The sequence below is a fragment of the Thalassophryne amazonica genome, chromosome 4, assembly GCF_902500255.1.
Source record: "Thalassophryne amazonica chromosome 4, fThaAma1.1, whole genome shotgun sequence".
NCBI lineage: Eukaryota > Metazoa > Chordata > Actinopteri > Batrachoidiformes > Batrachoididae > Thalassophryne > Thalassophryne amazonica.
Window position 1 is genome coordinate 48887205 of NC_047106.1, and position 17093 is coordinate 48904297.

At 43.6% G+C, this 17093-nt stretch overlaps 1 protein-coding gene across 1 annotated transcript in view; it reads right to left on the reverse strand.

Annotated features, from left to right (window-relative positions):
* LOC117508169 (calsyntenin-2-like) overlaps nucleotides 1-17093 on the reverse strand; it is a 1041373-nt gene that overhangs the window by 763320 nt on the left and 260960 nt on the right. The window lies entirely within an intron of this gene.

The following is a 17093-nucleotide window of genomic DNA, read 5'->3' on the forward strand; positions in this document are numbered from 1 at the left end:
TGAACGATTTTGAAAAGTCACACACTGTTCCATTGCTCCCCCCAACCAGTGGTGGAAGATAGACTGCACCAGATACTGTGATTACAAAAGATTCTATCTTTGCTAATTTCTTGAAGAAAACAATCAGCTCATTTGTATAATGATTTGTTATCTTTCGCACCTCTTCTCTTTCATCTCACAATGTCAGCCAATTCCTGTGGCTGATTTGGTTGATTCCTCTGATAAGAGATTGAATGGCAGCTGGAGGAGGAGGAGCAGGTAGAGGACAGAGAACAGAAGAAAGATTTGAGCAAAAAAAAGCTGACAAGCAGAAGGGTTTTGGTGACGACCAGACCAAGGTTTAGGAAATGGGAGAAACAGACACACACTCAGAGAGAGACAGAAAGAGAAGGAAGAAGTGTGGGCTTGAAGTTTTAAAACGTAGCCATTGTGCGACGGGGAAGATCAGAAAATAACAGTTTACGAGGTCTGTTAGAAAAGTATCCGACCTTATTATTTTTTTCAAAAACCATATGGATTTGAATCACGTGTGATTGCGTCAGACAAGCTTGAACCCTCGTGCGCATGCGTGAGTTTTTTCATGCCTGTCGGTTGCGTCATTCACCTGTGAGCAGGCTTTGAGTGAGGTGTGGTCCACCCCTCTCGTCTATTTTTTATTGCGAATAAATGTCTGAACAATTTGGAGCTTTCCTGAGAGACCAACACCGAGGTGGTTTTGTCCCGCGTAATGAACGGAGCCGTGGCGCGTCCCTTCGCTTTTCTTTCCATGAAAAAAACTCCTGTAACGGTGGAATGTACCGGAAAAAGTGCTGATGTCCACATCTTCTGCCTTTTTGTGAAAGTCAGACGAGGTCCCGGATCAACAAAGCTTTCACGTTGTAAATGATCTGGTTGTCCCAGCGGGGTGTCAGCCTGTCGATGGGGGCTGGGAGCGCGCCGCGCTGTCAGCAGTTGTGGGCCGTCCTTAAAGCGGCAGTAACACCCCGTAATCTGTTTAATCCCCATAAAATCGTCCCTGAAAGCCATATTAATTTTTTGAACAGTGTCCACCTGGAGGTCTCTCACAGTTTCTGGAAAAAAATTGATGCAGCAAAGTTGGTTTGACTTTGGTTTGATTCCTGGTCACACTATGTACCTGTCTGTATCCTTAAACAAGACAATGCATCTACAACCAAGCTGTAAATCAATACTGGCCTTGACTGGGGAAGTAACCAGCAATGGACTGGTGTTCCTCCAAGGGGAGTAAGACTCTCATCTGTTGTGTGGGCCGCTGAAGAGGAGGTACTGCTGGCCCACCACCACCAGATGGCGCCCTGCTTGGAGTGCGGGCTTCAAGCACGAGAGGGCGCCGGAGCCACTGGGAGTGACAGCTGTCACTCATCCTCAGCACCAGCTGTCACTCATTCATCTCATCACCATCACCATAAAGGCCGGACTGCAACTCCACCTCCTCGCCGAGAAATCAGCTACCATTCAGGTAATTTTCTCTGCTGACTCAAAACATTGAGTATTAATCTGAACTTCTTTGCAGCCGTTTTCCTGGTGTGTCCTTATCTGTGGGATTGGCATTTGGTGTGATCAGCGACGGCTTCGCCTCACACCCCAAACCAGATAAGTGGTGAAACAGGAGCTGCACGAGTGTGTGATTGGAGGTGGAGGTGCTCCCTCCTAACTAAACACTGACTGTGGGATTACTGAGTGTGCGAACTCACACTCATCAGGACTGTCTCTGTTTTCTGCCAGCAGTACCGGGTCTGACTGCTGAAGACAGCGGCCACCTGGGGCGCAGGGCTTGGCGGCTCCGGTGTTCTTCAGCTCCGTTGGTGGTGGAAGCTGTGTGGGGATCCGGCTCTTCTCTCGCCAGGCGTCTTCTATCGTCGAGCCTGCCCACACGTCACCTGGTGTATGATTGACAGCCCACCATATTGTTATTGTCTGTACGTCGTTGTGCGATTCACAACATTAAATTGTTACTTTTGGCTTATCCATTGTCCGTTCATTAACGCCCCCTGTTGTGGGTCCGTGTCACGACACTTTCACAACACTCATCTGATTCATGTTATGATATCTGGAGATGAGTACCGGCACCCATTAGGCTTCAGGGCCTATATAAGACTTATTTTACAGAGTACAAGCCCAGAAAAAAAAAAATCTGCTTTTAACCAACGTTTTACAGTTAACTATAGCTACAGTATGAAATAATGTTCTTTTGATGTCCAAAAGAGCCTACATGAGGTATTTTCTCTGTAAAAATGAGAACTACTCAATAAAAAAAATTCTCTCTCTCTCTCTCTCAGTCATAGGCTCTTGATACTGTTTCAGTAGAGGATGGTAAGTCATTTGCATTTACATCAAATGGTGATGAAGGGAGTGGTTGAGGCAGTGTAGGAGAAAGAGGGAGGGTTAAAGACAAGTTGTACTTCATAGAAGAGACACTAATCTCTTCTGGGGGAAGAAAGCTACCCTAGAAACGAGGGATGGATGAGGGGTGGGGATAGGAAAAAAATTAACATAGTAAAACCATATGTAAGTGCCTGCAGAAATTTTAGAACAGATGCAGAGTGTAATACACACAGCTTATCATAGTCTGTTTCCGATGTGTATAGCAGCTATGTGCACTCAAATACATGCATGCAACTTAGGGCCCTGTCCCACTGGGGAGAGGAGTAATTGCGCATGAATTGAGTATACAAATTACGGGCGTTCGTTGTCGTCCGCAACAAAAATGGCCAAAAATGACAAATGTCCCAGTATGAATTACGGATATGTTAATAATATATAGCGAATATATGATGAACAATCACGGTTATATAACGTATGTAGTGAGGAAACTGATCCACACATTGAGATTATCACGGCAGTATTACGGGTGTATTATGAATGCATCGAGCACGTGTTGCGCGTGCACAGCATCTGCATTGCGGTCATAAAATAAGCGCACTCGCTCTTTTTGGCATCACTATTCACACCAACAATACAGCCTTTGGAGCATTTGCTGGACTTGGACAAGTTGATGACAGAGTCAATGTTCATTTTGTCATGCGAGGGTTAACTGTTCATGAGTTTGGGGAGCGGGAGGGGGGAAGCCGCTCGGGGTGTGAGACTGTGTTTTTTTTTTTTTTTGAGAGTGTCACAGAAAACAGGCTTCAGCGTGAGTTGCTAAACAACAACTCTTCCTTTTGTTGGTGTTAAATAAAAGTCCTGGAGGAGACACGGTTGTAGCAGCTATTACGTCTTTGTGGATTTACATAGCCGGACCGACACTGACTGGCAGGTATATCGCTTTCTGCCACACTTTGGGTTTACGTGACGTGTTTGTTATGCATTCAGAGATTGTCTGCAAATCAATTGCAAATCAGACGTAATTAAAACACTTTATTTGTGGCCAGTTTGTATGCATTCGCTACAACATATTTTAGTTTGTGATGTGGACATGATGGGCACGATATATATCTGTTTTACACACTGTCCTGGTCTGCTGCCAAGCCGCAAATCCCCATCAGTTGCAGATATCAGCGGTTAACAGCAGATATACAGCGCATAGAGTGAGTATGTATTGTGTATGAATTGAGTAAGTATGGAGTATGTAAGGCGGATATTATCCCCATCCAGATTTTTGAACAGCTCAAAAATCCTGGCTGCGAACATGCATGCCTCTGCGGATGATCACGGGCGTGTTCAGATGACGGCCGACTCATCAATCAATCAATCAATCAACTTTTTTCTTGTATAGCGCCAAATCACAACAAACAGTTGCCCCAAGGCGCTCCACATTGCAAGGCAAGGCCATACAATAATTATGAAACACAGTCTACGTCTAAAGCAACATAACCAAGGGATGGTCCAGGGTCACCCGATCCAGCCCTAACTATAAGCCTTAGCGAAAAGGAAAGTTTTAAGCCTAATCTTAAAAGTAGAGAGGGTATCTGTCTCCCTGATCTGAATTGGGAGCTGGTTCCACAGGAGAGGAGCCTGAAAGCTGAAGGCTCTGCCTCCCATTCTACTCTTACAAACCCTAGGAACTACAAGTAAGCCCGCAGTCTGAGAGCGAAGCGCTCTAATGGGGTAATATGGTACTATGAGGTCCCTAAGATAAGATGGGACCTGATTATTCAAAACCTTATAAGTAAGAAGAAGAATTTTAAATTCTATTCTAGCATTAACAGGAAGCCAATGAAGGGAGGCCAACACGGGTGAGATATGCTCTCTCCTGCTAGTCCCCGTCAGTACTCTAGCTGCAGCATTCTGAACCAACTGAAGGCTTTTTAGGGAACTTTTAGGACAACCTGATAATAATGAATTACAATAGTCCAGCCTAGAGGAAACAAATGCATGAATTAGTTTTTCAGCATCACTCTGAGACAAGACCTTTCTGATTTTAGAGATATTGCGTAAATGCAAAAAGGCAGTCCTACATATTTGTTTAATATGCGCTTTGAATGACATATCCTGATCAAAAATAACTCCAAGATTTCTCACAGTATTACTAGAGATCAGGGAAATGCCATCCAGAGTAACGATCTGGTTAGACACCATGCTTCTAAGATTTGTGGGGCCAAGTACAATAACTTCAGTTTTATCTGAGTTTAAAAGCAGGAAATTAGAGGTCATCCATGTCTTTATGTCTGTAAGACAATCCTGCAGTTTAGCTAATTGGTGCGTATCCTCTGGCTTCATGGATAGATAAAGCTGGGTATCATCTGCGTAACAATGAAAATTTAAGCAATACCGTCTAATAATACTGCCCAAGGGAAGCATGTATAAAGTGAATAAAATTGGTCCTAGCACAGAACCTTGTGGAACTCCATAATTAACTTTAGTCTGTGAAGAAGATTCCCCATTTACATGAACAAACTGTAATCTATTAGACAAATATGATTCAAACCACCGCAGCGCAATGCCTTTAATACCTATGACATGCTCTAATCTCTGTAATAAAATTTTATGGTCAACAGTATCAAAAGCAGCACTGAGGTCCAACAGAACAAGCACAGAGATAAGTCCACTGTCCGAAGCCATAAGAAGATCATTTGTAACCTTCACTAATGCTGTTTCTGTACTATGATGAATTCTAAAACCTGACTGAAACTCTTCAAATAGACCATTCCTCTGCAGGTGATCAGTTAGCTGTTTTACAACTACCCTCTCAAGAATCTTTGAGAGAAAAGGAAGGTTGGAGATTGGCCTATAATTAGCTAAGATAGCTGGGTCAAGTGATGGCTTTTTAAGTAATGGTTTAATTACTGCCACCTTAAAGGCCTGTGGTACATAACCAACTAACAAAGATAGATTGATCATATTTAAGATTGAAGCATTAAATAATGGTAGGACTTCCTTGAGCAGCCTGGCAGGAATGGGGTCTAATAAGCATGTTGATGGTTTGGATGAAGTAACTAATGAAAATAACTCAGACAGAACAATCGGAGAGAAAGAGTCTAACCAAATACCGGCATCACTGAAAGCAGCCAAAGATAACGATACATCTTTGGGATGGTTATGAGTATTTTTTTCTCTAATAGTCAAAATTTTGTTAGCAAAGAAAGTCATGAAGTCATTACTAGTTAAAGTTAATGGAATACTCAGCTCAATAGAGCTCTGACTCTTTGTCAGCCTGGCTACAGTGCTGAAAAGAAACCTGGGGTTGTTCTTATTTTCTTCAATTAGTGATGAGTAGAAAGATGTCCTAGCTTCACGAAGGGCTTTCTTATAGAGCAACAAACTCTTTTTCCAGGCTAAGTGAAGATCTTCTAAATTAGTGAGACGCCATTTCCTCTCCAACTTACGGGTTATCTGCTTTAAGCTACGAGTTTGTGAGTTATACCACGGAGTCAGACACTTCTGATTTAAAGCTCTCTTTTTCAGAGGAGCTACAGCATCCAAAGTTGTCTTCAATGAGGATGTAAAACTATTGACAAGATACTCTAACTCCCTTACAGAGTTTAGGTAGCTACTCTGCTCTGTGTTGGTATATGACATTAGAGAACATAAAGAAGGAATCATATCCTTAAACCTAGTTACAGCGCTTTCTGAAAGACTTCTAGTGTAATGAAACTTATTCCCCACTGCAGGGTAGTCCATCAGGGTAAATGTAAATGTTATTAAAAAATGATCAGACAAAAGGGAGTTTTCAGGGAATACTGTTAAGTCTTCTATTTCCATACCATAAGTCAGAACAAGATCTAAAATATGATTAAAGTGGTGGGTGGACTCATTTACTTTTTGAGCAAAGCCGATAGAGTCTAATAATAGATTAAATGAAGTGTTGAGGCTGTCATTCTCAGCATCTGTGTGGATGTTAAAATCGCCCACTATAATTATCTTATCTGAGCTAAGCACTAAGTCAGACAAAAGGTCTGAAAATTCACAGAGAAACTCACAGTAACGACCAGGTGGACGATAGATAATAACAAATAAAACTGGTTTTTGGGACTTCCAATTTGGATGGACAAGACTAAGATACAAGCTTTCAAATGAATTAAAGCTCTGTCTAGGTTTTTGATTAATTAATAAGCTGGAATGGAAGATTGCTGCTAATCCTCCGCCCCGGCCCGTGCTACGAGCATTCTGACAGTTAGTGTGACTCGGGGGTGTTGAATCATTTAAACTAACATATTCATCCTGCTGTAACCAAGTTTCTGTTAGGCAGAATAAATCAATACGTTGATCAATTATTATATCATTTACCAACAGGGACTTAGAAGAAAGAGACCTAATGTTTAATAGACCACATTTAACTGTTTTAGTCTGTGGTGCAATTGAAGGTGCTATATTATTTTTTCTTTTTGAATTTTTATGCTTAAATAGATTTTTGCTGGTTATTGGTGGTCTGGGAGCAGGCACCGTCTCTACGGGGATGGGGTAATGAGGGGATGGCAGGGGGAGAGAAGCTGCAGAGAGGTGTATAAGACCACAGCTCTGCCTCCTGGTCCCAACGCTAGACAGTCACAGTTTGGAGGATCCCAAAAAATTGGCCAGATTTCTAGAAATGAGAGCTGCTCCCTCTAAAGTGGGATGGATGCCGTCTCTCCTAACAAGACCAGGTTTTCCCCAGAAGCTTTGCCAATTATCAATGAAGCCCACCTCATTTTTTGGACACCACTCAGACAGCCAGCAATTCAAGGAGAACATGCGGCTAAACATGTCACTCCCGGTCTGATTGGGGAGGGGCCCAGAGAAAACAACAGAGTCCGACATTGTTTTTGCAAAGTTACACACCGATTCAATGTTAATTTTAGTGACCTCCGATTGGCGTAACCGAGTGTCATTACTGCCGACGTGAATTACAATCTTACCAAATTTACGCTTAGCCTTAGCCAGCAATTTCAAATGTCCTTCGATGTCGCCTGCTCTGGCCCCCGGAAGACAATTGACAATGGTTGCTGGTGTCGCTAACTTCACATTTCTCAAAACAGAGTCGCCAATAACCAGAGTTTGATCCTCGGCGAGTGTATCGTCGAGTGGGGAAAAACGGTTAGAGATGTGAACGGGTTGACGGTGTACACGGGGCTTCTGTTTAGGGCTACGCTTCCTCCTCACAGTCACCCAGTCAGCCTGCCTTCCCGACTGCACGGGGTCTGCCAGGGGGGAACTAACGGCGGCTAAGCTACCTTGGTCCGCACCGACTACAGGGGCCTGGCTAGCTGTAGAATTTTCCACGGTGCGGAGCCGAGCCTCCAATTCGTCCAGCCTGGCCTCCAAAGCTACGAATAAGCTGCACTTATTACATGTATCGTTACTGCTAAAAGAGGCCGAGGAATAACTAAACATTTCACACCCAGAGCAGAAAAGTACGGGAGAGACAGGAGAAGCCGCCATGCTAAAACGGCTAAGAGCTAGTAGCTACGCTAAGCTAGCGGATTCCCAAACAGGGAATCCGACACTAGACAGGCTGTGGAGCAGCACAGGTAACGCACGACAACAGTGCTAAAATAAAATAAAAATCCACTAGACAGGCTGTGGAGCAGCACAGGTAACGCACAACAGTGCTAAAAAATAAAATAAAATAAAAATAAAAATCCACTGGACAGGCTGTGGAGCAGCACAGGCAACGCACGACAACAGTGCTAAAACAAAATAAAAATCCACTAGACAGGCTGTGGAGCAGCACAGGTAACGCACGACAACAGTGCTAAAATAAAATAAAAATCCACTAGACAGGCTGTGGAGCAGCACAGGTAATGCACAACAACAGTGCTAAAAAATAAAATAAAATAAAAATAAAAATCCACTGGACAGGCTGTGGAGCAGCACAGGTAACGCACAACAACAGTGCTAAAAAATAAAATAAAATAAAAATAAAAATCCACTGGACAGGCTGTGGAGCAGCACAGGCAACGCACGACAACAGTGCTAAAACAAAATAAAAATCCACTAGACAGGCTGTGGAGCAGCACAGGTAACGCACGACAACAGTGCTAAAACAAAATAGAAATCCACTAGACAGGCTGTGGAGCAGCACAGGTAACGCACAACAACAGTGCTAAAACAAAATAAAAATCCACTAGACAGGCTGTGGAGCAGCACAGGTAACGCACGACAACAGTGCTAAAACAAAATAAAAATCCACTAGACAGGCTGTGGAGCAGCACAGGTAATGCACAACAACAGTGCTAAAACAAAATAAAAATCCACTGGACAGGCTGTGGAGCAGCACAGGTAACGCACAACAACAGTGCTAAAAACTAAAATAAAATAAAAATAAAAATCCACTGGACAGGCTGTGGAGCAGCACAGGCAACGCACGACAACAGTGCTAAAACAAAATAAAAATCCACTAGACAGGCTGTGGAGCAGCACAGGTAACGCACGACAACAGCGCTAAATAAAAATCCACTGGACAGGCTGTGGAGCAGCACAGGTAACGCACGACAACAGCGCCCAAAAAAATAAAATCAAAATCAAAATCCACTGGACAGGCTGTGGAGCAGCACAGGTAACGCACGACAACAGTGGTAAAAAATAAAATAAAAATCCACTGGACAGGCTGTGGAGCAGCACAGGTAACGCACGACAACAGTGCTAAAAAAAAATAAAAAAAAAAATAAAAAAAATAAAATAAAATAAAATAATAAAATAAAAATCCACTGGACAGGCTGTGGAGCAGCACAGGTAACACACGACAACAGTGGTAAAAAACAAAACAAAAATCCACTGAACAGGCTGTGGAGCAGCACAGGTAACACACGACAACAGTGGTAAAAAATAAAATAAAAATCCACTGAACAGGCTGTGGAGCAGCACAGGTAACACATGACAACAGTGCTAAAAAAAAAAAAAAAATCCACTGAACAGGCTGTGGAGCAGCACAGGTAACGCACGACAACAGCGCCAAAAAATAAAATAAAAATCCACTGAACAGGCTGTGGAGCAGCACAGGTAACACACTCATACAGGCATGTTACACGGATATTGCGGATGTTTGGCGAATATGGGCCAATTTTGTGCACAATCCATACGCAAATCCTCCTAAACGCCAGTGGGACAGGGCCCTAACATCCTACTGGGACAGTTCATATCATTGAAATGTGTCAGGTCTGTGGGTCACAAGTGAAGCCAGGGGACAGTCTGAAGAGAAGCTATCATATGTGGAAGACTGCAAATACACACCGCTGTACTGACTGTGCTTCAAACCAATTGAACTAATAGTTTCCTTCTTTATTACTAGTGGTGTAAGAGATCATAGTTTATCCATCATCCATATAGACTTCTCCACACAATTCAGCATGGATGTGAGCTGCAGATTAATTGCAAAGATTACATTATGGAGTGAAATAAATATTTACTGTCATGGTGACTTGTTTTTAAAGTAATAACTGTGTAAATTTCAATGCAGTTGCAATGTAATCAAAGTGTATGTGTGTGTGTGTGGGGGGTGCAGCTGCACCTTCATGTGAACGGGGAGCCTGTTAAAAACAGACAGCCTTGTGCTCTGCTACAGACAGCCTGCTGCAGTCTGCTGTTTAAATTCTAGATTCATTTAGTGGACAGCACGTAGTCGTTGCTTCAGAAAGTTACTGATCATATTGAAATAGTCACACTAAATGATAATTACTGATTGTAATTGTTGCAACACTCAAAACTAGGGATGAGTGAGTACACCACTATCTGTATCTATTCAACCATCTAAAATATCTGTATCCGTATATGTACTCATAGTGGGAGTGGCCTAAACCGTAAGTGGGCATGGTTTAACCCGAAATGGCTGGGGCTTAAATCAGTACATTATTTTAAGTCTGAAATTGATATGGATTGATCAGAAGTTGCTATATTTATTGTTTATTTGAAAACTATTTACAGAACAGCCTCAAAATTGAGATTCAGATCAATGTTTTTGATCACAAAAGTAAGAGAAGTATTTACAGAACAAGTGTTTATGAACTCAGAACATGAATATTCTTAAGTCTATGAATGAATATTTACAGAGCAGCCTCAGAATTGAGATTCAATGTTTTTGATCACAATGGTAAAGGAACTATTTTAAAGAACAAGTGTATGAATGAATAACACAACAACCTCAGAATTGACATTCAATGTAGTAGGAAATTATGAACTACTAAGTATGTATGAAGAGTTGTCATAGTCAACACAAGTTCCTTATTTTAAATTTTATGATCAAATTGTGATTTTTTTCCCAATTATTTATTTATTTTTACTACCTAACATTCTTGGCCTTTTTTTCCACAAAGTTAAACAATATTGATTAAGGTGTGTCTGTGTCTGTGTGTGCATGTGTGCATGTGTGTGTGACTGAGTGACTGTGTGAGAGGGAGAGAGAGAGAGAGAGAGGTTGTTCGACTGACCAATTTATGTTTATGAACTACAGTGAGAAAGTGTCAGATACTGCATGCAGCCATATTCAATAAAAATATTAATATAGGCTACTTTGTGTGTTCAGCTATACGAGTATGTGTGTATGTGTGTGTGTATGTGTGATTCATGGTGTTTCATGCAAACATCCGGTGATGGCAAACAGGGAAATAATATGTCAGCCATGTTCACTGTATTCTTCTCAAAAGCACCGCATTCAGTAGGAGCAAAGTTTTCTAACTGACTATATCACCAACAAAACGAAGAGCAAACGGTTAAAAAATAAAATAAAAATACCCGACCGGAGTGGAGGCAGTGACCAACGCAACATGAGCCATTTTCAGCTCTGTCTTGTCAAATGCTCCGTGTACGATACAAAACAAGTTCACCAAGTAAATTTAAATATCTTACAAACTGAAACAGAGGCGAGTTGAAGAGAGAGCGGGCCCCCCCCCCAAAAAAAAGTGCACACCGGAGGGGACGTGCCTCTGAGCGTGCGTAATGAATTGGGTGCGTTCCTAGAAAGCTCCTATATTTAGGCTACACTGTTGTAAGAGACTGACTGAGTAAGAGTAAAGAGTGATGACAGTATTTTTTAATTATTATTTGAACGTATAGACCCTCGGTCAAGTGATCTCCTGCATACCACAAAACCAAACCAACAACTGACCTGAGAAACCACACGAGACAGTAGATTAACCCCACATACAGCCCTCCATCACAAGCGCAAACACAGTGCAATTGGGCATGACAGTCACACAACGGGTCAAAGATAAACCTTTCATGTAGATATACAGTGGTCCCTCGTTTATCGCGGGAGTTACGTTCTAAAAATAGCCCGCAATAGGCGAAATCCGCGAAGTAGACAGGGTTATTTTTTACAATTATTACAGACATTTTAAGGCTGTAAAACCCCTCACTACACACTTTATACACTTTTCTCAAACAGGCATGAACATTTTCTCACTTTTCTCTCGTGTGTAAACACTCTCAAAGTTCAAACCTTAGTAGAAAAATAAGACCAACCTGTTTTCAGGCCCAAACATTTGTTTGAGAAATAAAAATAGAACGTTTTCCTATAAATATACTCAACAAAAATATAAACGCAACACTTTTGGTTTTGCTCCCATTTTGTATGAGATGAACTCAAAGATCTAAAACTTTTTCCACATACACAATATCACCATTTCCCTCAAATATTGTTCACAAACCAGTCTAAATCTGTGATAGTGAGCACTTCTCCTTTGCTGAGATAATCCATCCCACCTCACAGGTGTGCCATACCAAGATGCTGATTAGACACCATGATTAGTGCACAGGTGTGCCTTAGACTGTCCACAATAAAAGGCCACTCTGAAAGGTGCAGTTATATCACACAGCACAATGCCACAGATGTCGCAAGATTTGAGGGAGCGTGCAATTGGCATGCTGACAGCAGGAATGTCAACCAGATCTGTTGCTCGTGTATTGAATGTTCATTTCTCTACCATAAGCCGTCTCCAAAGGCGTTTCAGAGAATTTGGCAGTACATCCAACCAGCCTCACAACCGCAGACCACGTGTAACCACACCAGCCCAGGACCTTGACATCCAGCATGTTCACCTCCAAGATCGTCTGAGACCAGCCACTCGGACAGCTGCTGAAACAATCGGTTTGCATAACCAAAGAATTTCTGCACAAACTGTCAGAAACCGTCTCAGGGAAGCTCATATGCATGCTTGTCGTCCTCATGGGGGTCTCGACCTGACTCCAGTTTGTCGTCGTAACCGACTTGTGTGGGCAAATGCTCACATTCGCTGGCATTTGGCATGTTGGAGAGGTGTTCTCTTCAACTCTATGCGAAGGAGATGTGTTGCAGTGCATGAGGCAAATGGTGGTCACACCAGATACTGACTGGTATCCCCCCCGCCAATAAAACAAAACTGCACCTTTCAGAGTGGCCTTTTATTGTGGGCAGTCTAAGGCACACCTGTGCACTAATCATGGTGTCTAATCAGCATCTTGATATGGCACACCTGTGAGGTGGGATGGATTATCTCAGCAAAGGAGAAGTGCTCACTATCACAGATTTAGACTGGTTTGTGAACAATATTTGAGTGAAATGGTGATATTGTGTATGTGGAAAAAGTTTTAGATCTTTGAGTTCATCTCATACAAAATGGGAGCAAAACCAAAAGTGTTGCGTTTATATTTTTGTTGAGTATAATTATGATGGCTTTTAGAACTAACAAATTTAATTTTAACGATCAACCTACGAGGATGGACACATAAGAAATTATTAATAGTAACTGACCAGTATTTCACAGTTCTCTGACTGCGCCTCTTCGTCGTGGCGCCGCTCTGCTGAAGGCCTCACTGCAGGCCTCGCTGCAGGTGTCCTTTTCCGAGTGAAGAACACAGTTATGGGTAGTTGTTGGTGCTCTTTTTTTCTTCTGGGCGAGAAGATTCTTATAAACAGACACACAGAACACAACGCGCTTACTCTCCCTTCGCGGTGCCGCAACAGGTGTCCCGTCATCTCAACAGAACACCGGCCTGCTTGATGAGGACACAGAACACAATGCGCTGTAAAAAAAAAAAAAAAAAAAAAAAGCATGCAAAATTGGACTAAAAAAATCTGCGAAACTGCGAGGCCACGAAAGGTGAACCACGTTATAGTGAGGGACCACTGTATTCACAACAATACATAACTTTTATCTTACCATAAAAGTCCATATCTTAACATAAACATCTGTGTGGAAACTGGATGCTAGCCTACCTCAGAAGAATTGAAGCCTTCGATTGGATGCCACGTTGAATCTTCTGAGAAGGACATCTCGCCACTCTCCGTTGAATTTCCTGGTTAGGTCATTCTCAAATGCCAGCCTTATTAAGTTCGCCTTTCGTTCATGCAGCATGCTGCGTCTGTGATCACTAGGCTTTTTCCACTCGTGTGCAAAATCTTAACACCGTCCCCAAGTGAGTCGAGCTACATGATCTGCCTTTTACTTGGTGGACTTGACGAATCCCAGGAACTCCAGCTCTGACACTGCTTGAATAAATCAAGCATGCTTTAATTCGTTCACCTTGCCATAATAGCTGGACTCAGGATCCTTGCCCTCTGCTGCACTGACAAGCGCAGCTCTCAACCTATCAAATCGCTTGAACACAGACACACACCATATCCACTTGTTTTTTAATTACTTTAGTTAATTAATTTGGTTTATTCGTTAAATACGTGATATTATTGAATAACTAATATTTTGCTATATTTTCCAGTATTTCTTTTTCTTTCTTTTTTATTTTTAGTTTTGATAACTCTCACATCCGAGGGGGTGAGGTTGATGATGTGAGGGGGCGTCGCCCCCAAACGCCCCCTCGTGGTGCCGGGTCCGTGCTCGTATTCGTCAAAATGCTTTATCCGCACCGGGTACTCGCCTGAAACGAGTATCCGGCTCAACCCTACTCAAAACCCTCAGTGAACTGTTCTGAAGCACTCTGAAATCCAATTACTTTTGAGAATGATTCAGAATTTAGAAGTGCTCAAAAAACATTCCACCTCTGTTGGACCACAGCCCAATTTCTCCCACAGTTTCACCTGACTTGTACTTCAGTATTGATATTTCAAATAAAACATATAAAGCATAAAGTTTTAATTTAACATCATTGGTACAAACAAGTAGTTAAAGATAATACTAAGTCGTGTATCAAGGCCAAGAGTTTCTTTTACAATAAAAAGGTCCATGTTTCCCAAGCAGCTGGTCCACGTCTCGGGTCTTGTTCATGGTTTGGTTGCGTTGTAGACACAAGCAGCTTTTTCTAAACAGCTGAGTGTGTTATATGGCTGGGGGGGCCTGGCTGCCTTTTTGTTTCTGTCCTTTGTTTCTCCTTCCAGGTGGCTTGCATTTGGGACTGAGTGGCTGTGTTGCTGAGGTTATCAGGACCTCACCCTGATCACCTGCGGCTCGTCAGGACTCACAGCTGAGGTGCATCTATATGGATTGGAACATGGTGGCATTTAAGACTGGAGTATACAGTGTGTATTTGCCAGAGACTCGACCTTGTGACCAGACGGGTGAGATCGTCGTCTCGGGAGCCATCTCATCATCAGTGGATGCAGAGAACGTCCAGGGTTTGATGCACGGTCTGTGAAAGAGGAGGGGGTGAGGTCTCACGCTCGTCAGCACACTTCCTGAGGTACGTTAGATTTTGTGACTAACATTTATACAGTCAGTAAATGTGGTGTCCCTCACACCTTTTTATATTGAGCTGTATGTTAGTCATGTATCGGCTTCCACTGCAGTGGAGTTTTGTGAACTGGATGTTCCATGCCTGCAGGTTGGGAAGCTGATTAGTAATCAAGCCAGGAAGTGTTGCTGTTTGTACACCTTTAAGTGTTCTCTCTGTGTGTAGAGTGTGGACTCACATAATGGTTCCTTCTTTCACAGACTCGGTTTGTTGCGGCCACCTGGGGGGTGTCGGCGGGGTCCTTGGGTCCGAACAGCTTCTGGCTCCGGACCGTTAGCGCTGCTGGGAGCGCACCACGCCAGACCGCACTTTCTTTTGTATTTTTTGTATCACTGTTATGTATTAAATTCAGTTAGCCTTTGTACCGTGCTCTGCTTATTTCATACTGGGTCCTTCAAACGCTGGTCGGTTCGCCGAGCTGCGTCCGACACATAACAGTAGTCTCTGGCCAAACATCACGGACCCAGCGGTAGCAGAGACGGTAACGCGCCGGGAAGGCGGCAGCAGACGTTCAGAAGTTATCCGGATCAGTTGCGGGTGCTCTCCGCCTGGATGGTGTGCGTTGGAGAACCCATTACCAAATACTGATTTGAGCGCTCATGCAGCCGTGTTCCTGTGTGTGCCTTATCCGTGGGTCGTGGTGGAGTGTGACTGGCGACGGCTTCGCGTCATGCTCCGACCGGATAAGAGGTTTAAACGGGAGCTGCAAGAGTGTGTCTGTAATGGGTGCACGCGCACGGCGGAGCTCTGTGGCACGGGTCGCTGTGCTTCCCGTGTGACAGTTGTAGCCCCGTTTCCCCGGATGAAGATAACTACTGCGTCTGTTGTGTCAGCTCCGGTGTTATTTAGTTGAATCACATTTTTGGTTGTGTGTTGCTCACAGCTGCGCACAGAAAAGCAGCTCGTTTGTTTTCTCTGTCACCAAAGGGTTTTTTTTATTTTTAGCACTCTGGCTCCCTCTGTTGGTGACTGAGTCACATTACCGTCAAGCTCTTAAGTTGGAACAGGTGTGTTCCATTTGTTTGAGCTTGACGGTATAAATCACTTGTTTGTTTTGTGTTAGTTCATTTTGTGTGGGTGTTTTTGAGTTGGTTTTTGTGTGGGATTTTATTTTTTGTTTTTCACTATTTAGTGTCTGGGGTCGTGACCCTGCAGTTCTGCCAAAAAACAAACAAAAAAAACAAAAAACAAAAAGGGACCCGAGCAACCTTATGTCAGTCTGTTAGTCTTTCTTTTTATTTTATTTTATTTATTTATTTTTTTTCAGTTTCACCTCCCAGGGTTTGATGGGACGGTCCCCTGGGGGGTCATGGGGGGGGGGGGGGGGGGGGTATTTGGGTTGTTGTTTTTTCTTTCTTTTTTTTTGTTTTTGTTTTTTGTTATGCCCTCTCTTCTCCTCTAACTCCAGCCGTGTGAGCCGTAGTGTCGGGGTTGCTGGAGTGGTGCAGTTAGGTTGTGCTGGGCGTTTCCCAGGTAACCTCTGCACCCGGGAGGGGAGGGGGGGGTTTGGGGTATTTTCTTTTTGTTCCCTCTCTTCTCCTCTGGCTCCAGCCGTGTGAGCCGTAGTGTCGGCGTTGCTGGAGTGGTGCAGTGTGGTTATGCTGGGCGTTTCCCAGGTAACCTCTGCACCTGGGGGGGGGGGGGGTGTTTTCCCCCCAGTTTCCGCCCTCAGGGTTTGACTGTGGTGTCCTCTGGGGGGGAAAAGGGCTGTGGGTCCATCTAGCCATAGGCGGCCGGGGCTGGGTCCGTTGGTCGTGAGGGGAGGCGTCTCCTGGGGTTGACGAGTGGTCCTCTGGGAGGCGCTGGGAGTCCCCGTGGGTGACGTTGGATCCCAGAGGGACCTCGGCTGTGGTTATTACTCCTGGAGCTGGCGGGAAGTCCTCTGGGGGGTGTTGGTCCCTACATGTCGTTTGGGGGGGGTGTTTTAGCACTTTTATTTGTAAGCTTAAGTTTGGGGTTTTTCTTTTCTCCTCTTCCCGGGGTTTGATGGGACGGTCCCCTGGGGAGGGGGGATGTTTTGGTTGTTTGTGTTTGTCTTTTTTGTTTTATGACTAAAGACC